This window comes from Strix uralensis, chromosome 1 (genome assembly GCF_047716275.1).
Source record: "Strix uralensis isolate ZFMK-TIS-50842 chromosome 1, bStrUra1, whole genome shotgun sequence".
NCBI classification, from domain to species: domain Eukaryota; kingdom Metazoa; phylum Chordata; class Aves; order Strigiformes; family Strigidae; genus Strix; species Strix uralensis.
Genome location: NC_133972.1, coordinates 16,050,982 through 16,064,974, shown reverse-complemented (window position 1 = coordinate 16,064,974; position 13,993 = coordinate 16,050,982). Strand labels below are relative to the sequence as shown.

At 37.1% G+C, this 13,993-nt stretch overlaps 1 protein-coding gene across 1 annotated transcript in view; it reads right to left on the bottom strand.

The window, feature by feature from the left end:
• CNTNAP2 (contactin associated protein 2) overlaps positions 1 to 13,993 on the bottom strand; it is a 1,208,535-nt gene that overhangs the window by 366,792 nt on the left and 827,750 nt on the right. The gene's annotated exons all lie outside the window — the stretch shown is intronic.

Here is a 13,993-nt window from a genome sequence, read left to right as displayed (position 1 = left end):
TAAGATGAGATATCATAATAATGAAACAACACACTCCACACTCCTCTTGCTGGAAGATTTGTGGAAGTTGGAAGGTAGTTTAGAAAGGAAATAAAGAAAAGTCACAGCAATTTTCGTGTTATAGCCCAACCATTACTTTTTCTTAGAGGGACATTACACAGAACCAAAATGAAAAAAATATTATCTGAGAAAGACATAGGGTTTCAGAGTTAAAACAATGAAGAATTCAGTCAATATTAGTAATACTGTCTTCCTGTAAGAATACTGTTCTATCACTTAGGTGTGAAGAACTTTTAAATACAAGTTGACTAGCTACCAGTGTAAAAACCCACTATCTCAGCTGATACTTACTATTCATATTGTCCATCTCAAATAGCCAAGGACTGAAATAGGTCAATCCTCCTCTGTTAATAAAACCCAGAAAAATCTCTATTTTCTATAGATTATCCTTTGGCATATTACCACAAAGCTTCCTAGAAGTGAATCAGGTTTTGTCACTAACATTTATCAAGTATAGTTCTTTTCACATATTGCTTTTCTGTTTTTCTTTTAAATTTTCTTTCTGTCATTTAATATACTTCTAATACTGAGGGACAAGTCAAAGAAATGTGTCTTAGACTTGGAATAGGAAATGTGGAACCTTCAAAAAATCTGTAAGAATATATTCTGGTGCCTTGAACCGGCTTGCACAAAAGCCCTGTTTCCCAGATGAGCCAGCCAGGCATTTGCCCCAGACAATTCAGCTGTTCCTGTAGAGCAACACCACTGACCACAGTCACCCTTCCAGAGATGCAGAGACTAAAACGTGCCATGCCCCTAACTTCGCTGTATTTATCACAAGAACAGATTCTCCAGGGAGATCATCTGGCAGTTTCAGAGATACTAATTCACCTGACAGATGTGCCTTACAGCAATAAAAACCATAAAATATAGTACATAGCAGTATGTTTTTGATTCATCTATGTAAATCTCATACCTGTTAATGCAAATCCCTGAGTCATTCTAAAACCTGTGGCCTGATACTGTACTTCATTATTTTCACTACATGAAAATACTTTGATAAATTGGGGCATACTCAAAAGTGCTTTGGTGGTTCTTCACCAAGTTCACAGAAATGTGCTTACATTCACTGATGAGGTTTGGGTGTGACCCAGAGTAAAGTTATCTTCCCATGTTATGATTATTCTTATCTCCAGGACTCTGTACTCCACCTTATTTTCTAGCCTTAATTTTCATTGCATAGTGTCAGGCTATTTTGGATTACATGGAGTCATGTGGACCCGTGTGTTGTTCGTAACTGATATGGTGCAAGTCTTTCTAATCAAATGTTCAGAGATAAGGTAAGCAAAGTGGACAGATCCTCCACAGGGAGTACGTACCACTAGCCAAATGAGATTAAATTCAGCAGGTGATGCAAAACGGTTATTATGTTAATATTCATATCCTTAGTCCAAAGCTCTATATCAAACACAATACTATTCTTGCAGCAAGAAAAAAAAATAATTAAAAAAAGAAAAGGCAGGGGAAAGGAAGAAGAGGAATTCTTATTTCTGTATTGCTTTAATCCCACTCCCAAGTACTGAGAATAAATTTATAATTGTCACCTGTCAAGTTGTACAGAGAATACAACACAGTTTTGCTGAGAGCCTGGGATGGAAATTTACTGCAGATTCATTTTCAAGAAAGGATTGAGATAGTTTATACATTCACTGATAGCAATGTCTCATTTTTGGCAGAAAACATGTAAGAGCTCTAACGTGTTAGTAAGGCATATACTAGGCCAGGCAGAGCTTCATCTTCGAGCCAGCAAAGACTCCTAGAGTATTGCTAAGCCACAGGAATGTTATTAGCAATAGGAGCTGCATTAGGCATTACGTCTGTGAAGGACATTCCTTTTGGATATTGGATTCTAGCTAAGCCAGCCCTGACGTTTTCCCTCCCAGCGGGAGAGGTTCAGGCTTTACCGTGGCACACTGTATGAAAGAAGATAGAAATGTACTCATGGATGGACCTAGATTGCTTTTGTGTCTGTCAAACATATCCTCTGAACCACTTCAGGATCCTTCGGTTGAAGTACAAGTACTGCTAATGGATAAAAGTTTGTTGCACCTTGTAATGTATAGATACATATATGTGTATATATACATGCATGTGCATACAGTCATCAACCATTTCTAGAAAAGCATCTCAATCTCTTCCTGCCGTCTAGAAGATGATGGGAAATTTATTAGGGTACACCTGGCCAGTTATTGGAAGGAACTCTAGCTCCCATTTCACCTGCAACTAACTTGTTGATAGAGTGGCTCAAATGACTGAAAAGTACTTGATCATAGTAAGGAAAAATTTACTGGCTTACCGATGCACAGGGAAATCTCACTGGCAAGCCTGAAATCAGTTATGTCAGACTCACAATGCACATAGGATAGGCACAAGGGACACATAGAGGCTGACAATTCCTTGACATTCAGCAAGCTGGCTTGTTGAGAATCTGGAAGCTGAAAGATCTGTGCCCACAGGTCAGGCACAGAGAGAGTGTAGAGAAAAAGCCGTGGCTGGTGTACAGGAAGGAAGCTCTTTGTTTGGTTGGTGGATTTTACACTCTTCACACATTTTTCTGATTTAACTAAAAAGCTCTGCCGCGAGGCACAGACTGAGACAGTCTGGGACAACAGGGTCTTTCCTCAGCTGGAAAAACACATTGACAGTGTAACATGGACACAGCCAAAAATCCATTCTCCCCTCCCCACCAAGAGCAGACTCCTGCATCTCATACAGTTATGTTACTGGGGTTGGCCTTAAGATGTCTGGAAAGACTTAAAGGAAAATGTTGCCAGGCACAAATCTCAACCTTATGTATTGCGTGCTGATTACAAACTGCTTTTTCCCTTTTAGTCTTAACTATTTGTTAATGTGATAATACTTCCCATGGAAACCAACTACACATTTATAGATTGAAAATAATGCCAACTTCTTCATTTATGGTTCCAGTTTCTCAAAAACTGCTTGTTAGTTGAGACCACTCTTCAGAAAGATTGAATCAGTAACCTGCTTGCAGCCAACTTCTCTAACAGAAAAGGTAGTGCAGATAATTCATAATAACTCAAATACCTGTATTATCACCTTTTACGGAATTATTCCCATGAGAACCCATGAGAACTGAATGTGGTAGTCATAGTTAATATATCAAAATCTGGAACAAAAGCTACCTCTCATTTTCTGTCAATAATACACAGAAATCTCATTTAAGGTACACGGAAGTGAAAAATCTGGCCTAGTTAACTGTAATTTGAAATATATTCCTGACAATTACAGTCACCACAATATTGGTACGAGCATTCCCCTAATACACTGGCAATTATTTTAAGAAAGCATAACATATGGCTGTTTCTAATCACAAGTGTTTAGAATCAATTTGTTGGTCAGAGCTGTGTATATGACTTCTGTACAGCCAAACACACCTTTGAAGAGCAGACAACACTTCACAATTATAATGCTGTTAAGTAGCATCATCGATAAAATATTCGATGTGCTTATGACCTTTGTTATTCAAATTAAAAACTGTATTAAAAAGAATTCATGTTGAGAGTAGCTATTAATAATTTAAGGATAATTATAGTATTCTCATAATATTTCTTTATCGCAGACATATTAACAGGAAGTTAAAAGTTAGTGTTTAAAGGAAATCTAAGTATGTTTTAAATTACAAAAATGCAATAGCATTACAGAAAAGGGTGTAAGAAAAATTTAAAGTAAGGGAGAAAAAAAACGGGGTTGTTTGCAATATTGCATGGGACAGTCACCATTTCCTGAAGGATCTGATAATGTACTTCTGCACCTTAGTCCACTGTGTAGTGTTTTCTTTGAGGCTGGTCATAATACCCTAGTCCAGTGAGTAGTTCAGTTAGCCAATATAACTGCTGGGCTTGGCCTAGAATTGGAAACACATATAGAGCCACAGAACTTTGGAAAAAGACATGGGAGTCGAGCAAAAAAGTACACAGTAGAAATCTTCATGTTTATGGTCAATCTCACATCATTAGCTCATAAAACTCAAGAGACTTCTCAGTTGTGATGTAGTTTAAGGAGCTGGGCTGGGCAGCAATAGAGTTTCCTTTTATATCACAATAACAATGAGAAGACAAGAATTACCTGATCGGCTGACCTGACTGAAGAATATACAATCACAATTAGGTAAAGCATCATTGCTAATTGGATTAACTGCATTCTATTTTTATCCAAAGTTAATCCTGTGCACAGATTTCAATTAATTTCAGACATATCGAAAGTTGGGGCAGTCTGCATTATTCCTTTATTAATTTATTCTAAGACAGACTGATTTTTGAAAAGATCACTTAAAAAACCCCAAACACTTCTTAGCCCTATTTTAAGAAAATGATTTACTAGTGAAGTCTTAGAAAAGGAATTCTCTCATTGAGATGAGTGCTATAAATGTGGGGTGGATCCATTATACTTTCCTTATAAACAATACTGTTGAACCCTAGTTTTAAGTGAAGAACAGAATGCAATGTAGATTTGCAGGAAGCTGTTTTTGTAGCAAGGTGAACCAGGAAAGTAATGTATGCATTGAAAACGTAGCACCTGTCCCACTCTGTCCTCTGTTCCCCTCTAACTGTCCATATTTCAAGACAAAGGGATGGACTTTTGCCTTCAGTGGAAGAGACTGGATACTTCCCATACACACAGAAGCATTCGTTAGGCTGACACTAGCTTTCCCACTGGAGGACAGAGTACCAACACCAGCTAATTGCTAACACATCAGGAAGATAAGGCTCTCCCAGATGACCACCTCTTTATTCAAATGTATTTCTTCTTAGCTCTTTTTTAATGTTACATAGAGTGTTCCAATTGTACAGGAAAACAGATACTGTTCTTAGCAGTGAAGGAGCCACCTAAAGTTCTTTGACTAGAACGCAGAAAACCAGTAACCATAGATTCTTAATGGAATTCATAATGGTTTTCACTAAGAACAATCTAATTAGATCCAAACTGCTAAGACATTTGATATAATTATAGAGAAAATAGGCTCCCTGTAATTTAGGCTATACATTACTCTATGGGGAAGCACTTCCTCTCCCTCAGACAGATATTAGAGTAAGAATGAAATTCATTAATTTAAGAATTACTTTTTTTTTTTTTAAAAAAAGGGAAATGACCATCTATTTCCTCAAAAGGAAATTAAAGGCACATAATTTACTTTGCTAAACGCACCTTTCAATTTCAATGATTTATTTACAGTCCTGCCCACTCGCTAGTTGTTTTTCACTAATAAAAAGCGAAATGGTTGACTAATAAAATTAGTAATTATTAGTAATGCTTCACTAATAAAAAGTGAAATGAATTTTTAAATTTCCTTGATCACCAGCTATACAAATTATTAAATCAAATATTAACATAAGTGATTTTTCCCACTTCATCTTCAACATATTTTGTGATGTTGGTGATAGTATTTAACACTATGCCACCGACTATTTTCCAAATACTCAGTTTCTCCTGTTATTGAATGTTCCTCACCGATTTGCTTGGTGCTCACTCAAGCATGAAAACTTGCTTTTGACAAGCAAATCAGGTGATCTTTGGTAATGATAAGTAACTGGAAATAAGTTTGGAAAATAAACTTCAGAAAACATAATGCATGTATTCCATGGGTATGAACATGTTTTCTTTCTTTTACTTTACAGCTACAGTTATCACTTAGACTTTTACTTTTTTGGCATTAATGGGCTTATGTTCTTAAGATATTATTTTATTAGATATTTTCAAGAAATCAGAAAACAGTTTTGTTTCTCAGAAAAGATCATTCTCTCTGTCTCTCTCTGATGAAATAGATCAGTGGCTTTTTTGATGGATGCACTTTCATGTCCTAAAATTTGGCTGACAGCCCTGATAAATGTCATCTGGTATCATTACTTTCATCATATTCAACCACACCTTGGTTCCTGGTTGAAGCCTTAGAGAAGATGGTTTTGAGAAAACCTGAGCATATCAAATAATTCATATTCCTTTGATGACTGTCATTATTTACAAGTCCAAAGGGAAAGATCGTAAGTCCCCACTAATATTCATGGTGTGCTCTGACAATCAGCCCTAGGCAAAACAGACATGCTAGAAACTTTAACCCTCAACTTGATGGCATTTCTTCTAGCTGTCTTCTTGATGACTAACACAATAGTGGCTAATTACTTTTTCCCCAGAATATTGCTGACTGACAACAGTTTTACCCCAAGTCTCTTCCTGTTCAGCACACATACTTGGCATGAACTTGTAGGAAGACGAGTGAGGATAAGTGGTCTGTGCTGATGACCAGTACTACACTGCTGATACCTCTCATATATGTCCTCTTTAAATTAGCAGTGCATATGTAGCATTCATAACATGGAAGGAGCTAGCTGAAAGCTCAGTGAACATAAATGGAAGTCAATATCTATGACAAAGACAAGGGGAAGTCATTTCAAGATGTAATAAAAATTATATCCACCTCCATCTGCTGCCGAGTGCTCTGCATTTGTTGTTAAGAATTGATGCCTGTGGGCTCTATTGTATTTCTAACTGCTATCTGACAACTGTATTACATCAACATTTAGGAATGTATTTCCTTCACACATCAGCCTGGAGATAGCTCTTCACCAGACATCCTGACTTTTACCATCATCAGTGCATTTGTCACTTCAAATTAGATTACTGCAATGTGTTCTACAATATGCTACACTACAAATCACTCAAGAAACTATACAAGACAGTGGACTGGCTTCTAGGGAGAATAAAAATTACAATCGTAATCACCTCGTATTATGAGATCTCCAATTTTATTTTCTGATAAGAACATAGTTGGTATTTCAATTTCTGTTGAAGTGTGTGGGATGGTACCACAACAGTCATTAGCAATGTGATTAAACTAAGCATTTTTTGCAGCAATGTTGCAGACACAAGATCTGATGTATACAATTGATGTGGAAAAAAATTACAGTAGACAATACCTTCTTCTCCCTCCTTTTTTTTTTTTTTTAATGTATCTATGTATATATATATAAAGTTTAAAACTATATATAGCAATTTGAAATTAATTCTGCTATGGACTTCAAAAGAGCTACCATTCCTTTAGAAAAATGAAAAATGTAAGTGGGATTGAAGTTAATGAGTGTTTTGACAATCTTGCCTGAGATTTGCAAATGTCAGTTTTGCAGTAAAGTTACTCTGGTGATACGAATTCTAGTGCTCTCATCTTACTAATGCAGAAAATGGGGTTTAGATCAGAAAAATCCAATATCCAGAAGTACAAAAAGAGTAAAGAGAGGGTGTTCTTATGGACTGAATTCTACTGAAATCAAAGTCAGTGAGTTTCCTAATATATTTAGGTGGGGAATAGGATCAATCCCAAAATGTAACTTAACCTTTTCTGCAGTAATTTTCTCCTTCTATTTTTTCTCTCATTGTTTCTTCATCAAGATAATAATGAATCTTCAAATTTAATTACCAATTACTGATCGGATATTTTCATTTTTACTTACAGACATTGTCTTCTGAGACAATCAAACCATACACTTTCTCTTTCATAACAATTCAGCAAGAAGAAAACTCTACTTATTTTGTGAACTTACTGTGATATTCATTGACATAAGTTTATAATGCTTTAAATCAATATATAATAGATAAATCACATGCTTTACAAGCTACAGTGCAAAGAAGTGACCAAAATAAAGTTTTCAGGGAACCAACAGTCATCAGAGACATGATAATGAAATGGCCGTTCCAACACAACTTGTTAGAAACCTGAAGGGACATTACTGAAGTTGTAAGCAGAGGACAACTTGTCTGGATTCCTAGAGATGATTTCAAATTATTCAACACAGTTTCATATACATAAATATAAAAAGCTAATGTCAAGAGTATTTCAAGAAACAGATCACTCACACCTTCAAAGAAATAAGACTGCAGCAGTACAAAACATTGTTATGCTGAAAATCAGTGCCTGGAAGGAAAAGCTCAAATCACATTTGGGCCCTAATGTAGAAAATTACCTCATATGGGTGTTAATAGAAACAAGAGTTCAGAAATGGTCATATATTGAAAGGAACAATAAATAATGAGACACAATACAGCCATATGAGGGAGGACTCGGATCATTTAAGGGCCTGGTCTAACAGATGGCAACTGCAGTTCAGTTTAGATTAAGGAACATTAAAGTCAAGAACAAAGGACATAACAGAATTAACAGCATGGTTGTTTTCAGCACAGTGAACAGAATATGGGCAAGGGCTGGAAATTTTTTCTACAGTTCAAAAACTGAGAATCGACAACTGATTCTACCTTTTGGGTTGTGGCCTCATATACAACCTGGTATTATATAACTGGAAAGATCAAATGCATGCACCTCCCCTAAAGTGTCTTTCAATTCATTTCAGCATAGCCATGGGAGCATATACACTTAACAGAAATCAACTACTGCCTGATTTTTTTTCTTTTACAAAACAACATAGCACAATTCTTTAGCTATGATCCTAAACAGGGCTTCCTAGAACCAGTTTAAAAAAAATATTTGAAAGGATATCTTGAAGGAAAGGGATATTCAAAGCTTTCACTATGTTACCTTGAACCTTAAGAAACCATTTCCTGAACTATCTTGACTGAAAAGTCAGATCAATTTTAATTTCTAACTCTCCTGAAGAGGCAGAAAGAAAACTAATGCAGGTCTCAACTGTTAACACTAAACAAACTTCACCTTTCTTTCTCCCATCAGTTTTTGAGTGCTTGAATCATCGACATACTCTTCACTAATCCAACTTAATTCTCTCAAGAACAACATCTTCCACCCTTCTCTTTCCCACCCTGCCAGCTCCTCAGAAAAAAAGAATACAGTGCACCGAAGTAGTCTTTCTAATTCTTGCATCAATAAACTGAATGTTAGGCAACCTCCTGAAAAGATTGGTGTGAAGAATTAAAAAAGACCTGTTTTCATTAAGTACCCCATTCCATTTTCAAGAATGTATCTTCCTTTTTTCCTTTAGATACTGACTGTTTGGCTGTTTGCAACTAAACACTGGGAAAGAGAAATCTAGGTAATTGCATTCCTAACCAATATTCTTTTTCATTTCTCTTTCAAAAGGTGTCTCCAGATTAGAGAAGTTACAGTTCAAAGTTTTAATGCACAGTCTTGATAGTTTATAATAATTTCATCATTATTCTGAATCATATCAGCTGCATTTAAACTTAGGAATCCCATTTGAAGATGGATGGTAAACTTAAGCATGTTTTCTTGGGGCATCACCTAACTAAATAACAAACACTACTGTCATATGTAGTTTAGTTTAACAGCACATTTCTTGGGTTTTTTTGATATTTCAGCACTTGTTCATTCGAATAGTCAAAAAACACTGCCATTAGTTGTCACAGGATAGACAGTAGAATGAAGTTTAGTTACATTGTGACTGACAAAAGAATTTTGATGTCTTGAATGTCTTTATTTCTAATCTCTCAAATGAAGCATGACTTAAAAAACCACAGTACATCACAGTGTTTTAGTGATTTCATTTGTCATAAAACAGCCACGCATTATTTTAAAACACATTCTATACAAAGCCTTTTAGCACATCTGTGGTTTGAAATGTGGCAGAATGACATTAGGAGAAAAGAAAAAGCCAATTAGACTTCATACTAAACTCAGTAACTTTAATAAAGTCTGTTTAAAAGTTTTTCCTTTCTTGAATGTTGTGATCTAGTTCTATCTCAATCTCAACCTAAGGTAGGAGACAGAAATCATAATTTGCTGTGCTAAATTATAGAAAAAGGCATAGCTTGGTCCTGAGAAAAGACACATATACTTATGAGTAGTAAATGTCTCAAGTTTAATTCTTTTAATGAAAAAATTAAAAGTATATAAGGATGAGGAATAAAGATTATGCTAGACTTACAAGAAAATTCTTCTGAATGTGAAATTTTTCACTTCCTCATAACCAAAGCATGTGACCTGCTCTTTCCCTCTCATCTCAGGACCTACACAATCATCATTACAACACTAACTCATTGCAGAGAACACTACTTCCACCTGAAGGGACAGAGTGCTTTCATACAAATGGTTCTGTTAAAGAAATATAAATCAGCATTTTCAGAAATTCCAACTGTACTTGCATATGTATCCTGTGAACACAGTACCCTAAGCGTTATATACCACAAAGAAAGTGCTGTGTAGAAACAACACTCTAAGAAACCCCGATGTACCAGCCCTGTAAAGCATTTGAAAGTGTAGGTTTGCAATACCGTTGGGCATTAAGTAACACGGTTTTAATATTAGCATGACAGTTATAGCAAAAATCTGTGACCATTATGGCAAAAATGTCAGGCAGAAGCGAAGCAACCACTCAGAGCTCCAGTACACAGTGGTAAAGATTGCTGAAATAAATGTTAGAAGACCCCTCTGAATATTAACGTTAATTAAGTAGGTTAATGATTTTTTTTGAAATTCCTATAGATCTGTCATTTCTAAGTAATCTAGTCTATACAATGAGACAGACAAGCAAGCAATGAATGTATGCCAGTGCACAAAGGAAGTTCACGCTAATAACAACTCTTGCACAGAAATACTTGTGAGTCTACCCTGTTTGTATCTACTCTGTCTAGCAGAGATGTCAGTCACCTGAATAGTCTCAGTATATCTTTTGGTTAGCATCCAGTTGGCTCAGCTGTTTGTTCATTAGATGCTCACTGTACAGCACAAGTAAAGAGTTACCATTTCAGCACAGTTCTGTGGTAATTACCAGAACAATATTAGCAGTAAAGCATCATCAGGTAGAAGCAAATGCTTCTGACAAACATATTTGATCTAGACCCATGAGTAGTAAGTGCAAGGGAGAGAACTCTGCATGCTCAGGCTTTGGAGATCTAAGTCAGCTTCACCTTTCTAACTCTCCCAACTTGCTTGCCAGGCAGTTTCTGTGGAATATCATGCCTCTATGAGAGCACTAATTCCTCTTCACAGACTATTGCTAAGAAAAAGGAAATCCAATTGAGCAGTGATGGCCCTAGATCTCTGATACAGTACTTTACAACGTTGCCATTTCCAATTGTTTTGTGACAGTATTTTGTTCTATTACTACTGACAAATATATTTAATTTTCTTTTTTGACTACTGACATGTTTATTCCATTGCAGTCAGACAATGCTGGTCTGAAAGAAAATCTACAGCAATTTCTATTTGTGATGCACAAGTGCATCCCAAAGTGGGGAGAAAAAGCTAGTCTCTTTGGAGAAATATCTCAAGGCTTAGGGTACCACTTTGGCAAAAACCACAATAATAATTTTTGGAATGGAATAATTCATTCTCACTGATTTCTGTAAATTGCTTACTATTGAATGCTTCAGTGTGTGCAGAGTTAGTCTCATAAATCTCATCTAGGATAATGGAAGATCATTACCTCAATAGTTCCCACTCAGGGAAGCATGTCCTGACACATACTAGATAAAGCCAATATTTTCAGGCTCCCTGAAAAAAAGAAAACTTGGGCTTAGCAAATGGAAAAAACCCTAAAGCAGGAAGGATAAAAATCATGTTAATTCTGGATCGTAAACATGAACTCTAAACACAATAAAGCAGACACAGACCGCTAACATGCCACTGAAATGCCAAGCTGCATCCTATCTTACACATATCTTGTCTGCAATCAGTCAGATTTAGCTTTCAGTACATGAGTGGAGGGAGATCCTTACACTTAGCAGCTGAGACTCTTTAAACAAGAGACCTGGTTTGCATGATCTGCAGGTTTCTGTTCCAAATCTGAAAGTTTGCTCTATGGAAGTTCTCCAGCTGTAGTTGTTCCCTACTCACTGTACAAGGTCTCACAGACTCCTTATCTTTTACCCGTGTTGGCTGGACTCTGCTCACTAAACCATGTGGAATGCTATCATTGGTGTGCTTTTAAGTTGTAACAACTTTATTTCAACCATTCTTCATTTTCTGATGCTATGGAGCAAGTGATCATCTCAGTAAGTTGCAACCAACTCCGGTTCTCCCAGGAAAATTCCTCTGTTTTTCACGGACGTAAGTGGTCTCTTCATAGCATCTTTTAAATGACTGCGGTATTTTCAGAAGAAGTGCTTCTTCTTCTGAAAAGTGGCCTTGCAGATAAGTGGCTTTGGAGATAAAAAATGGCCAATTCCCAGATGATCCCAGATTTAAGTCCCTTTCATCCTATTGCCATCACCCTGTCTTTTTCCACAGTTCTATCTGTCTCCCACAGCATGGAACAGAAGTGAAGGTGAGTTTCCAGCATAATTCTGATGCTGCCCTAAAACCTGTACTAAGTGCCTATTCTGGAAATTAGTAAAAATATTGTCTATAAATTCACATCATAGTTATTGCACATTCATTTTCTTTTGTAGAAAAGCACTAAGACTAATTCTAAGTGATAAAATGCAAATATGTATGTAATCTTGGGATTTACTAGGAGTGTTCAAAGACAGCCTTCACAGAAACTCTTCATAACACTGTAAAAATCACACTCCTACACAATCTGCACTAACTTCACTTGTTAATAAATCCTGGGAGGGAGTCATGGGAGAGTCATTCTGTACACTTCTTGCCTGTGTAGGGAAACTGCATCAGCAGTATTTTCCCTCTCTATGTATGCATACATACAGATCAAAATGGATGTCTACTGCAGCTTCTTCATTGCCCAAACAATTTCTTTTTAAAAAACATCTGTCAGAGCATACAGGAGGAAGCAAGAAGGCCTGATTTTTTAACAGCATACTGACAACACAGCTAACCTGCCCTTCTAGGTAAATTAATTTAGAGAATTACACAGTGTGAAGCATTGCACACTGAATACTGGTTGGGAATTCTAGAATGGAATGAATCTCTCTTACCTATTTTAAAATTGTAATCTTTTCATCACTTGATTATCTATCTCAGTAATAAGTGAACTTCATACACCATTTGCCTTTTGAACAGGATTTTAAATGTTTCCTTTAAACTAATCTGCTCTGTGATGTTTTAGTTACATTGATTTCAGTTTCAAAGAAAATGACAACAAAAAGAATACTTAGAACAGGTAGGTGGTTTTCTTCCTAGGCCCACTGTCTGTCAACAAGACATGACAGCACTAGCAGTTAGAAACAACCAACTCTGAGTACGACTTGCTGAGAAGCCATACTTAGAAGTGTTATTTAAGGACAAAGAAGGGGGAAGAACATATGAGAAAGTATTTCTGTATGCCAGAAATCCCCACTTGAACCTAGTGACTCACACCTTCCAGGCTTTGACGCAGTACAGCTGGATCACTGGACTTGTTCCTCAAAGCCCACAGAGAAGCTTTCCCAGGGATGCAGGCAGAAACGTACACCCCCCCAACATCTCTATCTACCCAAACAACAGAAGAACCCTGCAGAGAATATTACCATCAAAATAAAATAAAATTTAAAACCCCCCATCATTTAAGGGACAAATTAACTCGACTGAAGCGACGAAAAGCAAAACCAAAACTTTTACAGAAAACACAAGCTTTGTTTGGGCTTTCAGTAATGTTCTCTACAGGAGCAATTTTCTAGGGATAACTGAAGCACATCACTCGCCTGAAGCAGCTTGTGCTAGCGCGGTCAGCAGGGACAGGGAAAGGATCTTACCCCTGTACTCGGCACTGGTGAGGCCGCACCTCGATGACTGTGTTCAGTTTGGGGCCCCTCACTACAAAAAGGACATTGAATGACTCGAGCGTGTCCAGAGAAGGGCAACGAAGCTGGTGCAGGGTCTGGAGCACAGGTCTGATGGGGAGCGGCTGAGGGAACTGGGGGGGTTTAGTCTGGAGAAGAGGAGGCTGAGGGGAGACCTCATCGCCCTCTACAACTCCCTGAAAGGAGGGTGCAGAGAGCTGGGAATGAGTCTCTTGAACCAAGTCACAAGTGACAGGACAAGAGGGAATGGCCTCAAGCTGTGCCAGGGCAGGGTTAGACTGGCTATTAGGAAGTATTTCTTTCCAGAAGGGGT